A 13,215-nucleotide genomic window follows, 5' to 3' on the forward strand; every position below is an offset into this window, starting at 1 on the left:
CTTTTAACCCTCACTTACTGGGCCGGCTGGCAAGCAAGGGTGTATGGTGGAACAGCGTCTCAATATGCCTAATTGCCTACTACCAAAACCATGGATGGACTTCTTGTATCCATATAATTGGCATTTGGTAAGTTGTATTCCATAGCCCGGTACGCCCGTATAATGGGTCTGTTCTTTTTTTTTTTTTTTTTCTAAAATTGGTTCAGGGGGGCTGGGGCTGGTTTAGGTCTTCTCTATCCCCTGAATCGGTCAGACTCCCGATACACCCATTATAGGGGTGTATTGGAGGGGTTCCGGGTTGATATATATTAGTCGATACAGACCGATATGTGTCAATACTTTGAATCTTGATTCTATATATAATTGACAATGGGACAGAGAGCTGGATTTTTAACAATACACACCGTCACTGTAAATTTCATAATGTGTTTGGAATGGCTTAATCTTATTTCTTGTCTGGGTCAAAAACTGAAATTATCCTAATCCCCCAGCTAGCCGCAGCTTTACCACCAAAAGCTGTAGACAAAGGGGTTTTCCTCAGTTTTTAATATCTCGATGTAACACCCTGTTCAATTATTCATTACATGTTTACGACGCTAGCTTTTATCCTGCCTAATTGAAACTTATCCAATGAGAAAAAGTAGTTGGTCAAAAGCATGACAAGGATTGATAGTAAATTAGCAATTTCCTTTTTCCTGTATCCCTCCCTTGTGTCCTAAAATTTAATGAGAATTTGATTTGGCAGCATTGTTAAGCCCTTTTATTTTCTTCTTTTTGGCTACATGCCTTCCATTTTATTCACGTATTCCCAGCCTTCACGGCTTCACTTAATACATGTTTATTTGATGATCAATCTGTATCAAGGTCAAGATCATAGTGCAAAAGTTTTCTGAAGCTGTTTAAGAGAGACGTATCAGGATACAATAATTAACAATTTAACATAAATATGGTTGTGGTGGAGAAACCCAAATAAAGATTGGAGATATATCTATTAGTATTCATGGGTAGCGTATAAACAACAGGATGTTAATCCCTTGCACATTTTACAACTATTATCATATATTCATATCATATTAAATTTGCATTGTATTTCAATGTTTAAAAAGCATGCATGTTTATTATAAAATTGCATTTCAGATGTGCATCATCTCTATCGCACTGCAATGGTCAGTGGGTGTGTCGTGCTCCTCTGCCCAAAAAGGCTATGAATCTGCCTCTATTATCAGTCATTTCATATCAATATGTTAAACCCCTTTTCTTTATCATTCTTACAACAGTTTCATTATACATGCTTTATTTTATCTATTTTTAATTTGAAGCATCTACCTTTCTAGTCCATCACACACAAAAATCTGTGAAAGGTGAGTCATTGATGAATCATAAAAGTAGGTAATTTGCACTTTTATGGTGCATAAACTTAACATGCACATTTTCTTTTGGTTGCTAAGGTTGTAATCACATCACCTTTTATTAGCGAGTTTATAGATTTTATAAAGTTGAGGTTGTAATCATATCACTTTTCTTGCAGTACAAGTTTTAAACGAAGTATCAAAAACACAAAGTGTATTGGAAAGACAATTTTAAGAGATAGGGATACACATTGAATATACATGGATACATAGAAAATTGTTATATGTATATATATCTAACAAATCATAAAATACATTAACGCTAAATATAAATCTTAAATGAGAAACCCATAAAAATCACATACTTTAGTTGTCTTTATGAAGAAATATAGCATAATCATTATATGGGAACACATGCTTTGGTATTCTTGTTTTCTTGAAAATAATTCATATATCTTGTTTATAAGAGGCTAAAATGAAAGATTTTAACTATCCGACTTCCCAAAATAGAAATCATTCACAAGAAGAAAAGTAGAATTCTTTGAGTTATTCAAATATTTATTTTCTATCTACTGCTATTTCAAAAAATAAATAAAATTTCAAAGAATTAATTTTTTGACATTGTATTGGATTTATAGAAATGATAAATCATCCATAGATCTACTATATAGTTATCATGTAAAATATATCAATTTCTCTTTTTTAATGCAATTTCATTTATTTTTGAATTTTTCATTAAAAACTTTATATTGAATTATAATTCCTAAGTTTTGACTTTTAAAGGGTGAGAGAAGATTCCAATTATCTTACCCAACCATCAAGATACATCCATACAATTTCTAAGGCTGCATTTGGTTTGAAAGAAAAGGTAGGGAAAAGGTAAGGATTGCATAATTAATAGTCATTTCTAATTGAAATAATTATTGTGTATTTTTTATTCAGAATAATACAAAAAATTCAAAAAAAAAAGAAAACAAGAAATTCCAATAGATCTATGGATATGATAGATCATCTTTAGATTTATGCCATATTCAATCTTTATCGTTGGATGACAAGAAGAGTAGATCAACATATATTTAAACATTTTCAAGCATTCAAATAAAAACAAATAACAAGAGGTTACAAGATTTTATGTTGGAAATTTAAAAATTATACTTATTTTTACAGTTTTTTTTTTCTAAAGTTAAAAAATCTTTACAAAACTTGAGATTTGATGGATGTAGAAGGAGGCTTTAGAGGGTTTAGGTGTGAAAGAAGGTTTCTCGAATAGGATTAGCAACTTTTTTTTTGCCCCTTTTATTTTCATCCTTTTGATGGATGTATCAACTGTATCAGTTGGCATGCCACTAAAACTCATTAATACAAAAAAAAAAAAAAAGTGATTTCCACCCGTTTCACTTGATTTTGGTGTCGTGGGTTAGATTTTCAAGTTCCATTACCAACGAGACCAGGATCTTGTAAAGTTAGATGTAATTGAATAGTTGTAGATATTTTGTTGATGGGTTACTAGGTGTTTAAAGTGCTTTGGCTTATTATTATAATATACTTATAATGACAACTGTATGACATCTCAAAAAAGATCTTAGCTTTTTTAAATTTTAATGTGCTACATCACCTTAGTGATTCAAGATTATCAATGATTCAAGAAACATCTTCCTTCCGGAATCCTGGAGCTAATCATTGTAAGAACATTGTTTTGAAAAACAGATTGCCAAACACGATTAATTTAGTATATCCATTTTTCTTAATGTGGCAAGCTTGTTGATGAGGGTAGATTTGGCCCTCTTGTGATAGCGCACCATATGTCGATCCCAAAATCGTCGCATGACACCCTGACACTACGTAAGCGATGACTTGCCTTAGCCAAAATGATGGAGACCTAGTTGGTAACCTACCTCCGCCGACCTGATGGAGACCCAGCTGGTGACCTCATACACAACTCGGGCAACTCGGCAGGGCGGCTAGCAACACCTCGTTTAGGGCCGACCTATGGTACATCGTCGTTACCGGTCCAAGGGACCTCGATGTGAGGAGCGACCTCCACGAGGACTTGCCGACCTATTGTACCTCGTCAGTACCGATCAAAGTGACCTCGGCGTGAGGAGCAACCTCCCGATGAGGAAATTCTCCAACTCGACATCTGCAAGGAAGCCACCAGCTCGGCATTCGAGCTGCCATCCAGCAGGGAGTTGCTGAAGTGCACGCCATCACTTGTGAAATACTCCGGTGCCAAACGCCTACTAGATGTTTAGGATCTTTTAGTTTCTATTTTTTAATTTAAAAATTAGTTAAAAAACTGGCCTATCCATGGATTTAAATCTAAATATAAAACCACCTATTGCAATTATTGTCACTCCTATTTGCAACCTTTTATCTTGGTCAATACAAATTTTTTGAGAAATTGTCTTGTCAGAACACATCAAATAACCATAACAACTAAGGAAATATAGGCATTGGATTAGGTGTAGACATTTATAATAGAAACACCAAATTTGACGTTTTCTGAAAAATCAATAGTGATACCCAATGTTCTATTGATAACTCAAAGCATTTGTAGCAAAAAAAAAAAAAATTCATATTTATATTATATTTATATTGACCAATCTAAAACATTGCAAGTACAAATGGCAACAGTACCAAATGCAACCTAGATCTAGAATTGAAATATGAAATTGAGTTAAATTTTAGGTTTGCCCTGGTCTTGTGCACTTAATTGTTAAAATGCAAAGCTTTATTTCTTAGTTTCACATTTGGAACCTTTCTAACTTAAGCACTTAAGTCATGAAATACAAAAGCTTTAGATTTAAGAAAAGAAAAGAGAAAGGTGTGCATTTCAGATATGGAAGCCATTCCTATAATTAAAGTGTTTTGAATTAGGAATTTGATTACTTATAGCAGATTTTTCTTTGGTACCCAATACAGCAGATCAACCATCCTAGGTTTTAGTTCTCTTAGTTCATTCAATTTTATTTTTCAAATATGTCTGGATAAGCCCAGAAGATAATTAATTAGTTTGGGGCATTTCAAACTTTAAATTGACAGGATTTTAGTTAACTATGGCTTCCATACACATTGGTGGGATCTTTTAAAACCCAAAAGAATCAATCCATGCATGCTTATGCATGATACGAATTTCATCCTAGAGAGAGATTAAAATGTAACTCTAGAACTACTTCCATTGCTAAAGTTTTCAAATATAATACACAACATGAAAATTTTAGATATTTTGTTTGGTGTCAATTCTTGGTTAACAAGAACTCAGACCAAATCTTCCTCCAACTTCACAATTTAAGATGCTTTCAACAAAATTAATAGGGGTAAATATTGCATGGGATTGATTTCTCAGTCAGAAAAGAGCAGGGAATGTGAAAAAAAACGAAAGTTTCTCAAAATTTGAATGGGCCTGGCATAAATCTTAAGCCCAAAGCAGTGTAAAATGTTGATGGGCTGAGCCGAAAATTTGGCCCATGAACAGGTCTACTCGTATTCGTAATCATATCATCCTGTAGCAATGGAAATGGGCATGTTGAGAACGTGGCTTTTTAAGTTCATCCAATTTTAACTAAAATGGTTGGACATTAAGAAAATAAGATAAGATGAAACATTGAAAACTTGGCCATTTCTTATCAGCAACTTAATCCACTTATAAGGCTTAATTTTATACCACGAATTGGAAGTTTTTTTTCCTGCTGATAGAAAAAAGAATTAGGTCCCGTTTGGTTCACCAAAATAGGGGTTTGGAATTGGGATCGGAATGGGCCATTCTGATTCCAACTGTTTAGTTGGGCGGAATTGAAATGGCCATTCTCTCCCTTCCCTTGGGAATGAAATCCCATTGCAGTTGATTTCAATTCCCATTCTGATTCCTGTTTGAACCAAACAAACTATAAGAATAGACCATTTCTATTCTGATTCAGACTGCAAACTAAACGGACCCTTAGAATTTTTGGTAGAGTAAAAGCAGAATTTTGCTAAGATGAATTACTTGAAAACATGTGCAGTTCAGACCAAACAAGCAATGTAGGAACCCATTGAAATCTAGGATCAGCACTCCAAACACAGCATACCTTTGGAAAGTTCTTCCATAGTTCTTTCGACCTGCCATAGTGCCATTAGTGGTGGCAATTGGGCGGGCTGGGTTGGGTTTGGTTTGGGTTGAACTTCAACCCAATCCATCTAACCCGTCAACCCATTAATGACCCAATTATATAAAATTAAATGGGTTGGGTTCAACCCAAACCCGCTTTAACCCAATCCAACCCGTCCAAACCCATTAATCTTATATTTATGGACTTAAAAAAAAAAACTAATTCTCTCTTAACAAATAAGTTGGTGATATCTTGGTGGTAATTGTAGTTACTATTTACACAAGCGGTGAAGAGTTAAATCACATTACATTCATGTTATTTTTACACAAGCGATGAAGCCATTTGATTATGTTCGGATTTCGGGTTTGACCCAACCACTTAGGTTCAAACCGGTTAGACCAACTTGAACTATCTAATTGGATTATCTTCAAGCTAATCACATCAAGGGTGGTTGAACCGTTTAGATCTGGATCAGTCTAGTCAGACCGGACTGGATCAGTTCAGTCAATGGTGGATTGACTTGGACCAGACCATATCAGGTTTGTGCACGGGTTTGGGACCGAACTGACTGACCCAAAGCGGGTCAACATAAGTAAATCGGGTCGAGTTGTGTGGATATTGGCCGGCTAGACGATCCAAACTGAGCAAAGCATGCGGACACCGTACCATCCCGCTCGAAATCGTTTCAGATTCAGGTCGACCCGTATCGACTTATACCAGGTCGGGTTGGGTTGTGTGAATATTGGTTGGACTAGATGACCCAAATTGGGCAGAGCAAGCAGTACCAAACCATCCCGCCCGGGGTCTATTTCGGATTCGGGTTGACTAGATCGGTATATGCTAGCTCGGGTTATGCTAAGTTGAATTGGTCTGAACTTGGGTCAAATTGATTTGGATTTATGTTGGGTGAAGTGTGTTGATTCAAGACAAAACTAAATTTAGTCAATAATTACTAGAAATTTAATGCATTAATTATAAATTATTTAATTCAAATGAAAATAAAAAAAAGACTAAGGAATTAATATTTATGTCTGTAATAATTAACCCAATGGTTATCCACAACCCAACCCAACCCAACCCATTTAAATGAGCCGGTTGTGTGATGGATTGATCACACCTGCCATCATAACAGGAGCTTCATAACATTGAAACATCGTCTCTTCTCATGGCATCAAAACAAGCAATTCTTTATGACAATGTTTTTGGGTTTGCTCCATTTTAATTGCCAATAGGATAAGAAGACTGCAAAGCATGAACACACTTTCTTGCTGGAAACTGTTATGGCTGTGAACAAGGTTCCAAATATCGATACACACTGACACGTTGGACGGGGTGTATCGGGTGTTTTGACCCCATACACCCCTTTTTTTTTTTAATTTTTTTTCCAAAACTTGTTCAGATGGATCAACCTAAGGCTTTTCTACCCCTGAAACAGGTCAAAACACCAAAACTTGAATATTTGGTGTCTGATAAGGTATGTATCAGCTGCTAAATTTTGAATCTTGGGTGTGAATGAGAAGAATTGATCAACATACTAGTGTAGCTATGGGAACACAAAAAATTACTCTAAACAAGCCCCATTAAAGTAAACAAAAAAAAGGTGATTATCCAATGTTGATTGGATACAGCCCTAATCCTTGGCATTTTTCCATTTGCACAAAGTGGCTACTCTAAAACTCGATCAGCGTTCTCATGCTTGTCAGCCTGAGATTTTACCATCATGCCAAGTTGCTTGTTCACAAGTCAAAATGTTAGGCATTCGTCCAATTCCTGTATAATCATATATATTTTTTTTCTTTTCTTTTCTTATAGTTTGAGCACTTGATCCTCTTGCAAAGTGTATAAGGTGAAGTTATGATGCGTTGTTCAATAATCTTGTTTTGTTCATCAAGCATCAAAGTGAAGCAAGAAAACACAACAACAAATGTGTGTGACTATACATACAATTGGTCAATAATAAAGAAGAAAATGCAAACAGAGAAACTCAAGAAAAATTCAACTTTTAGCCTAATCCACTAATGAAAGGGGAGATGAATTCCACTATGAAAATTAAATGATAACGAAAATCCCTAAACCCCAATGCACCCAAGTTTTCTGTCCAAGACTTGCTCTTTGTCTTCTTGCACAAGCCGAAAATACATAAAAAGAGAACAACTTAACACATTCTTCAAGTCTAACGCATAAGTTTATAATGGATCAGATCCATCCCACACCGGCCCTAGTGGTCTATGGTCAGGCCCTCCACTTCCACCACCAATCACTATAAAATGTTGCTTTCCACCAACCACAATGAGGACATTGAGTATGTGTTTGGTTTTGGTTATGTTTTTTCATTCAACGTTTATATTTTATTTATTTATAAAATTAACAAAAATAATAATTACAATTGTTTATGACAATTAGGTGCTACATCAGCATAAAAAAACGTCTAACCATTTGGGAAAGCTTTAAAAAACAATTTTCCCAAATGATAGGTGTGAATTAAAACCAAAGTCATAATTTACTATTCTCGATGCATACATAAGAACATGAGAAGAGAAATGTTGACAGCGTTTATTGAATAAGCGCCCAAGTTCCAAACACCCTCAGAGTGAGCCACAATGAGAATTTTTTTTGGTAAAAGAGCCCACAATGAGATGACTTGACACACTGCTGCTTTTTGAAGTTATATATCTCATGTGACTGAAGGAGATGACTTGACACTCAACTCCAACTTTCTATAGGGAGCTTTTATGGTGACTGGTGAGAAGGTTCAAGAGAAGGGGAGAGACATTAGAATTAATTTAGAATTGCAATTTTCACAAATTTTCTCCTATCTCTTACAAGTTTTAATCACAACAGGGGCCCAGGAAAAGAAACTAAAGCAAACCCATCTCAAATTAAACAAAGAAAGAACGATGGATAGATAGATTCTACTCTAAACCAATCACTAAGTTTCCCAAATTCAATCATCTTGTATAATTCCAAGAAACAGCCTGTTTGATCATACGAGTTGCTTTTAATATCAAAAAAATATATCTTACTTTTTTTTTTTGAAAACATATCTAATTTTATAAAATTAAAGTAACTTAAGATCAACTATGCAAGATGAAGGAAGAAAAGAAACCAGTGGATCGAAAGAGACGCTGTAATAAGTTCCTTTTTTTTTTTGCTTAATTTCTGTAAACTCATAGAGGCCATGGTTTTTAAAATTGATCCGGAGACTGAACTGGTCAGGGGTCCGGTTATCGGGTTGAATGGTCAGCTCATTCTGACAAAAAAAATGAAAACCGTTCGAATGGTTTGAATGATTAACTGCCCGGGTCAGTGGTTTGCTGACCAAAATCAATAATTTTTATGGAAAATCCAATTTTGGAAAAAACCAGAACCGATCACCTGACCGGTTCCCAGCTTTTCCGGTCCGACCATCCGCTTTTGAAAACCATGATAGAGACCCCATATGAAAATCATTTCATATTACATTTTTTTTTGCTGTGCCATGATTCACAAAAACCTACAATATTAACAATCCGATTAGTCTGACCATAGGGGCATTTGGTAAGTCTTTCCACACAATCTTTCAGGATTTTTGAAGTTTAAACGACTAAAATTTAAATTTAGTCTTTTTTTCTATTTGACAACGAAATACAAGAGTTTGGGGAAGCCCGAAATGATTCATCAAGAAGCTCATCTTTCTATACCTAAAATCTTTTATTTAATAGCTTGATAGACCATAATAGACCAGGATGCTTATCAAAACAATTTTTATCTTTGTTTGAAGATAAACAATGTTGATCGGCCTGATGAATCACCATCTTCCTTATGCTTTGAAGTCAGGCTAAGTGCCTTCTCATAATACTTAACCCTCAACATCTTCTTGTGTAATAAATACTAACAGGAATATCGAAATAGAACCCCTTTGGATTCATACAAGTGTCTCATTGCCCAAGCATTTTGCCACTCGATAATCTAGTCTATAGCAAGCCAAATGACTTGGTAAGAGGGGTCCAATAAAGGTTCTAAACAATGGATTCTCTATTCATATATGAAAAGAAAGAAAAACAATTAATTTCAAAGTAATAAATAACTAAAAGAATATTATAAAAATAAATAGATAATTATAATAATATAATTAAAGAAGAAAACTTGGTTGCAGGTGTAAGAGTGTGGCACAGAAATGACCAATTTTCTATCAACATGTGGTTTATCACATGGCCACTGAATTATCCAACATGTTGAGGATGAACAAATTAGGGTTTATGGCCACCCTTCCAACAAAGAAAAGACCCCAAAAGCTAAATATGTCTTTTGGCCAGATGGGGTGTTAGAAAATCTTTCAAAACAGATTTGTCAAACAACACCTTTGACTGAATCATCTTATCTTTTATTTATTAATAATATGAATTCCAAAATGTTGGAAATTTGAAAAAAAAATGAATAGTTGGGATATCATTTCCTTTTAGTTTTATTAAATTTATTTAAAAAATTTCACCATTTTTATATATATTTTTCCTATTTTTATTCATTTGTCATAGGTATTACATATGCCAGAGGACAAGAGTCCAAGCATCAGAATTGTCTTCTTGCAATAATGTATAATATAGAAAGGTGAACTTGTGACTCAGACTCAGACGGATTCAAATCCTGGACTGAGTTGAACCCAAATCTCCACTGGTAGATATGCCATTTGAGCATGGGACCACAGATCAGAAGGAAAATCCCACAAATTAAATTCCAATACGATCGATTGTAGAATCTACACATTGAATTGGGACCGACTTCCCTAAAGTCTAATTCTTGGTGAAATTCAGATTCTAGAATTAATGCCATCCAAACTCCTCAAACGGCACTAAGTCAAAAAGCCTTTCACCTAAACAGGTAGCTGGGTGGCTACCATATGTGGTACTAATGTCAAAAATGAGAATTAATGAGACTTCATTTTCAATTGATTAGGTCCAATTAGGGGCCCTTCTTCATATAAGAAGGATACTCTACTGGCTACAAGTCTACAACCACTTCCCAAACCCAAAGCAATACTTTTGATTAATTTTTTTACTGAATCAGTGGAATTTCTCTCTCATTTTGCACCCAAAATATCTATGAAACAAGCATGGATTTGGGTTCTGTTTAGAGGGTTAATTGGGAAGAACTGGGCTTGGTTTGGGGTTGACTGGATTAGTTGAGAAGATTCTTAATTCAATTCACTGGAACTAGCTAGAGAAATGTTTCCGTAGGGCATTTCATTATTTAATTGACTACAATTATTGAAATGAAGAGCTAATTATATCATGGTTTTCAAAATTGGACCGGACCAGACAGTCGGACCAGAAAAACCAGGAATTTCTTTTTTCTCCAAAGTCAGAGTTTTGCTAAAAACCGTTGATTTTGATCAGCAAACTGCTGATCCGGGTGATTAATTGTTCAAATGATTTTGACCGTTTTTTATTTTTCTTATTTTTTGTCAGAACAGACCGACTATTCAGTTTGAACGGTCAGACTGTTCAACCTAGAAACCAGACCCTGAAACCGAACCCCTGACCGATTCATTCTCCGGGCCAGTTTTCAAACACCTTGAATTACATTTTTCAATTAACTTCAACTAGTAATCTAACTTAACAGCTCTAGACCTCTGAGGCTCTAACAGAAATATAAAAGACAGCATTATATGGTTTATTTTGTTCCACACTTAGAGTCAGAAATTAAAGTGTTGATTTAGATCTAAGGATATACATAGAAGGAGAATCAGTTATATAAACTATATGGAGGTCCTTGGCAATTGCAGGAGAAAACAAAGTAGCAAGTACGCATAGTTTTATTGGGTCCAAATTACTTCATCAGAAAGGGCATATTCCATTGAAAATGAATTTATGTCATATATATGTTTTCGATCGCAAAAAACTGACCCTAAATGCCCTAATTGCGTCGAGATCTGCTACTCACATGCCTGTATGTGGGCTATCTATCTAGGGGTGCAAGTTGGGCAGATTGAGTTGATTTTATAGTCAACTCAGGTCCAACCCTAAGATTTGGGCTTAGGGCCTGAGTCCGGACTGAGACTGAGGTCAAGTCCATATATATATATATATATATATATATATATATATATATTATACAAACATGCATTTATATATGTAAATACATATCTATATATGTATACTAGCAGAGGCCCATAAGATGCACGGGATGGGGCACCTCTCCTTGTCCCTCACCCCCATAAGTCAAGACACTCTATTCCATTCCCGCCTCAACCCTAGTGGCAGGGCGGGTTTGGGGCGAGACACCCATTTCCCATCGGGGATGAGGAATCTCCAAAATTTCCCCACCCTGATGCAACTCCCTAAAAAAGTCTAATTTGCAGATATTTTACAAATAGTATTATGGGAATTTGGGGGTATTTTAGGAATTGGATTATGACAATTTTGGGGTACTTTATAAATGAAATTATGGGATCCTAGGGTTAGAAGAATATGAGGAAAACTTAGAGATATTTTAAAAATCAAAATTAAATCTATGGATATTTTACTAATTTACAATAGGGTTCGGGAAATTATATTCAAACCCCATCCCTAATTTGGAGCAAAAATATTTTCCCTGTCCCCACCTTGTCTCTGCCCCGTCCCTGTTTAAGATTTGAGAAAACTTGCCCCGTTCAGGACGGGGCGGGGTAGGGCCCCGGTTTTAAAAGGAAAATTTCCATACCTACAATTTAGTTTTTTACAACTAATTAACTAATAGTAAATTAAATAACAACAGATTACAACATTTTATGATAACTTCCAAAAAAAAATTATTGAAATTGATATTGGTTAGTAGTAATGTATAGTAAATTAATTATTTACAATAACAATAAATTAATGTAAATTATTTACTTTTTAAGCCTAAATTATTTACTATTAATCAAAGTAAATGTAATTATAGTAAATTAATATAATTATGATAAATTACATTATTTTTAATTAAAAGTAAACAATTTGTTGTTAATTAATGTAAAACCAGGTATGATCGAAGTCAACCAAGTGGTCTAGATCGGTGTGGGTAGACTTAATAGTTTTCCTAATTTATTTAATAACTATTTATTGAAATAATAATAATGGATTGTTATTTAAATAACTATAAACAATTTCTGATAGATTAATTTCCTAATTTTTTTAATAATTATGTAGTTGAATAATAACAATAATGGATTATTATTTAAATAGTTTTGGAGATTATTTTTTCATAGATTAAATAGTTTCCCTAAATTATTTGATAATTGTTAACTATAATTATTGATTTTATAGAAATTAGTGAATTACACTAATTAGTAATATCTTCGGTCAATAAATTATTATTGTAAAAATTTAATGAAAATTTATTAAACTACAGTGATTAATGTAAATTACACTAAACGTTGAAATTTTGAATATTTATTAATAACAAAAAATTATTATATAATGAATTTTTATTAATTTTTGATAGATTATTAAATTATTTAATATTTGTTAAATAATAGGTTGTTTCTGAAGTAGAATATTTTCCAGATTTTTTTAATAATTTTATTAACTAATGGATTACTTAACAATAGATTATTATTTAAGAATAGATTATTTAACAATAATAGAAGATGCCATGAATATATAGGAAACATCGAATTCCCCTTATCCCCATCTCTTTACTTGAAATCACATCTATAGATATAAATATTGTTTGATTTGGAAAACCAAATCTTAATAAATTATGGCTTTATTTTTATGGGAAAGTGGAGAGAATAGAGGGGAATTAGAGACAGAAGGGAAGGAGAGGATAAAATATATATCAAG

Source organism: Nelumbo nucifera, chromosome 2 (genome assembly GCF_055504915.1).
Source record: "Nelumbo nucifera cultivar China Antique chromosome 2, China Antique-T2T, whole genome shotgun sequence".
NCBI classification, from domain to species: domain Eukaryota; kingdom Viridiplantae; phylum Streptophyta; class Magnoliopsida; order Proteales; family Nelumbonaceae; genus Nelumbo; species Nelumbo nucifera.